This window comes from Triticum dicoccoides, chromosome 5A, assembly GCF_002162155.2.
Source record: "Triticum dicoccoides isolate Atlit2015 ecotype Zavitan chromosome 5A, WEW_v2.0, whole genome shotgun sequence".
NCBI classification, from domain to species: domain Eukaryota; kingdom Viridiplantae; phylum Streptophyta; class Magnoliopsida; order Poales; family Poaceae; genus Triticum; species Triticum dicoccoides.
In genome coordinates, this window is record NC_041388.1 from 545,044,664 (window position 1) to 545,049,468 (window position 4,805).

The window sequence follows — 4,805 nt, forward strand, 5'->3', positions numbered from 1 at the left end:
ACATAAAGATAACGGAGTCCGCCAGATGGTAAACCTCCCAGATCAACCAGAACCAGACCAATGTACTTACGGTTTACTACTAGCATAGTTTCAAATCACAAACGGTTAACGTCTTCACTAGTCAAACTCGAGGCACATGCAGAGGAAGAATCTCAACACATCATAGGCATGCAAAATGATAGATTAGAACTATCATTAGTTACAGAATAACCAACAACCAGGACCAAAGTCATAACCAAGTTCAGAGTGTAGGAAAATACCACCAACATAAACATAACGGAGTCCGCCAAATGGTAAACCTCCCAGATCGACCGGAACAAGACCAATGTACTTACGGTTTACTACTAGCCAATGTTGGGGATATCGCTTATGGGGAACTTATCGGTTGACCCATGATAAGGGGTAAATCGGCCAGTTTATCGGCATAACGGCCGATTTATCGCCATATCGGCTGATTTATCGGCCGATAAATCTTATCGGTCGGACAAAGGTAAGCGATAAATTGGCCGATTTATCAGAATATCGGAAGATATCTTGAACAGTGCTACTAGCATAGTTTCGAATCACAAATGGTTAACGGCTGCTCCCAAACATTAACAAAGTTGGGTTTCTATCATTGTCGGCCATTCGCATTACGAGATAGTTGTTTCTTTAGTTGTTCCCCCTCGACCTTCATTCTAAGGCCCACTGGTTCTTCCTCCGGAGTTCATCCCCTTCCTCTTTGGTGAAGTCGTTCTTGATGTTGAAGGTCTTGCGGGTCTCCTTTGGAGTCATCCCCTTTATAATGTCAGTGACCTTCTGGCAGGTCAGATCAAACAACCCCTTGATGTCCAGGTAGTTTGCAACCTGTCAAGGAAAATACAAGCATGATGGTCAGGTATCATACTTACATAAAAGAGACGAAACAGATAAGAAATAGGAGCAACATAAACAAGATATAATTGCATCACTCACATAGTGAAGGAGCATAACTTCGTAATTCAACAAGCATGATGGTCGGGTATCATACTTACACAAAAGAGACGAAACAAATAAGAAACATGAGCAACATAAACAAGATATAATTGCATCACTCACATAGTGAAGGAGCAGAACATCGTAATTTAACAAAATAGTAGTAAAAATGCAAATGATGAGCGAGCAGAAGTTCATATTAAGCAAAACAGTAGCAATACATCATGATGAGGGAGCAAAATTCCATACTTAACCAAGACAATATCAATACGTATAGTACAGTCTGAAGGTGAGTTGTCTTACATGACACTGAAACAATACTATACAAGCTTTGCACATAGATGGATTCCAATGTAGTGCAGATGAATTACTCAAGCAACAGGATAACCCAAAACAGCTATTTACAGCAACAAACCTACCAACTAGGAGTAGTAAAGAAATGCATATTATATCACGTGCAAAAGAATATACTATTAAACAATGAGACATATACTACAAAGCTAAACACCAAAAGATCATCCTCATGTGTGCAGAATATTATCCGGACTAAAGACACCATAAAGCAACAAAGAAAGATCACATGCCTTACAATCTGATGGGATAAAGATACCGAATAGTAGAACACAGATGCATCCTAGAATAGCATTCTTGATTGGTCATGCAACAAGCATAGAATGGTAATGACGTCAAAGCACTCCGAAAGACCATCACAAAGAAACAATCAAACCATGTTGATATCTTACAGTATTGCTGACCATTTCTATAGATAATCCGACAATCTAATAATGAAATGCAAGTCAGATAGTTTAGATTTCCAACAAAGGACGAAATGCAAATAGTCAAATGTTATCAAAATAACTCTTCTTAAGTAAATATAATATACAGAAAGGAGCAATGCAAGTTAACTCAGTAAACATATTAGCAAGTAAGGCAATGCACTTTCACCAATATCATCAAGGGATATTTACATTTGTGCCCCTCATTCGAACCCACTACTCAGATTTGCCCCTAATTTCCAAGCATGCTCAAATTTACCCCTCCGCCGTCAGTTGCACTTACAGAATTGCCCTTCCGTGTCGTTTCCTTCCAGTCAAAGGTCTTTGACTGTTTTCTTAACATTTGCTGGACGTTTTTGCCCCTATATGCCCATGCCACTTACACGTGGGACCGGCTCAGGAAAACAAGAAAACTCTCTCACCCCCTAACTCACTTACAACTGGCCCCCAGCCAACATAAAAGAATAAATAAAAAAACTCTCTCCCTCTCTCTGCCTGACATGTGGGCCACAAGAGGCCCACATGCCAGGGTCAACGCTGGTCCACACATGGCCATGGTGCGGCTCGGCCGATGGCCGGCGCCGGCGAGAGCAGCGCGCCTGCTCGTGAGGACCAGAGAGGCATGCTCGGACTGGTCTGGCGAAGGGGTTAGAGCCACCGCCCACAACTATCATCATTGCTAATGTCGAAGCTATTGGCTGAGAGCGCCTGAGAGCTTCTGTCAACGTTGTCGTCACTAGCCACCGCGGCGCGAGTCCAGATCGAGCAGGATGAGCATGTCCATGAGCTCCTTCGGTCGCCTATCCTCCGCCCTACGCAGTCAATCGAGCCTGGGGCCGCCCGTTGACGACGCGCGGGACCACGAACTCCGCCACGACCGTCGCTCTTCCCCTCCTAAATCCGGCCGCGCCGGGCCACCATTGAGCTACCCGACCTCTGTGTCATCGTCGCCGAAGGGTCACGCACCTACTACGGTCTTCTCCCGCTCGATTCTGTGGCCGGAGCCACCTGCCCGAAGCCGACCGCCATGACGGACCTCGACTGGTCGGCCATGCGCGCGCCCATTTACTCCTGCCGCGCTCAGCGTGCTTAGCGCATCGCACAGATCGTGTGCCTCGCGACCTCCTCCCGCGGTTGTACGGCCCCCTCCGGCGAGTCGCCGGCGAGCGCAGCCGCTCACGGCCGCGAATGCGTGGACCAGTTGACCCTGGGTCCCATGGCCCACATGTCAAGTTGAGAGAGGGGGGCGATTATGAGAGGAGAGTGTTTTTTTATTTTGTACTAATTTTGTTTGCGGTCCATGTGTAAGTCAGAGAAAGGGGATAAGAGAGATTTTTTTACGTTGGTCCCACATGTAAGTTGCATGTGCAGAGAGGGGCAAAAAAGTCCAGCCAACGTCAGGAAAACGGTCAAAGCCCTTTGACTGGACGGAAACGGCACATAAGGACATTTTTGTAAGTGCAACTAATGGAAGAGAGGCAAATTTGAGCATGCTTCGAAATTAGAGGCAAATATGAGTAGTGGGTTCACGTTAGGGGCATAAATGTAAATGACCTTATCATCAAATAACATATAATAGTTGTTTCATCCCATTGAGATTACAAACACCTAGGATCACACAACCATGTAAATACGATGGCAAATAACCCATAAAGAAAACATAAAAAAACATATAGGTCGACAACATCCCCATTTTATTTATTTTAAAAATTAATGAACCATTCCAATATTTTGCAGAATACCTGCAATGAACCTATAATACATATCAGAGTACCTGCGAGAGTATATAGTACTGCCCAGTTCCCAACCCAACAATGCCATGAAACCCTAAAACCCAAAATCACGAGCACGCGAAGAACAAATCTGGGGTACCAACCGTTCAAAATCACAACAAAACCGCATCTAAAGAGCAGGAACAAGAGCCCTCGACAAGTAGTACTAACTAGAAGGAGCACCATGGGGAGGGTTGGATGGAAATATCACCAAGATGAGGTCGAAGAGGATGTGATGTTTGACGTCGACGAACTCCTTGTCAAAGGTCTTGAGGTCCTACTCGGAGGCCTTGGCGATGGAGTTTGTGGCTTCGGCTCCGCGCTTCTGGACGTGCTGCTTGCAGTACTTGATGACCATGGCGAGGATCTTGGCTTTGACGTTGGGGAGGGGGTGATGTTGTTGATGCAGTAGTCCTCGACCATGTGCTTGATGGTCTGCAACTCCATCGCCACCGTCTCCTCCACCACAAACTCCACGCCATCGGAGCTCCTCAACGTGAGCCTTCTCTGGTGTCGCCGCTGCCGCGTCCGCCATTGATCCGGTCGCTGGGGAGACTGTGGTGGCTGGGTGGTGCGAGGTGAGAAACCATAGGAGAGAAGGCGAAGTGGGAGTTTGGGGGCTTGGTGGGAAGGGGAGGCGCTTTCATTTTTCGGACCACGAAGGAGAAATGTGGATTTTTTTGTGGAATGGAAAGGGTCTAAAATTATTACCATTATCATTTAGGGAAACGTCGAAGCTTCGTCCGGTCGCCTAGCTCTCTCCCATGCGCCACGCTACACCCACCAATACTAAGGCGCCACACCACACCCACCAATGCCAAAGAGCCACGCGTCCTTGCGCCCCACGCACATCCCTTCTCCGCTGCTTATCTTCTTTTACCCTTTGGTCTAAAATTATTACCATATCATTTAGGGAAACGCCAAAGCTTCCTCTGGTCGCGTAGCGCCACGCTACACCCAGCAATGCCAGGGCGCCATGCTACACCCAGCAATGCCAGGGCGCCACACGTCCTTGTGGGCTCACACACATCCCTTCTCCCCTGCTTATCTTCTTTTTCCCTCTGGTCGGACTCCTCTCCCCCAAGCGCGCTCCTCCTCCTCTCCCCCGATGCTCACCGACATGGCCGCACTCTCTCCTCCTCTTCCCTGATGCTCGCCGCCATGGCCACCTCCTCCTCCGCCCCTTCCCCCATGGGCACGGCCAACGATCTTTTCCCCTACCAGTCCACAAATGTTGCAACCGACGGCCTCGTCGCTGGAACTCGTGTGGCTGCGTGTAGCATTCCAAGGCCATGGTTGCAAG

The 4,805-nt window shown here is 47.6% G+C and overlaps 1 pseudogene; it reads right to left on the reverse strand.

Moving 5' to 3' along the window:
- Positions 1-672: 672 nt before the first annotated feature.
- Positions 673-4,695, reverse strand: LOC119299945 (annotated as a pseudogene).
- Positions 4,696-4,805: the final 110 nt, after the last annotated feature.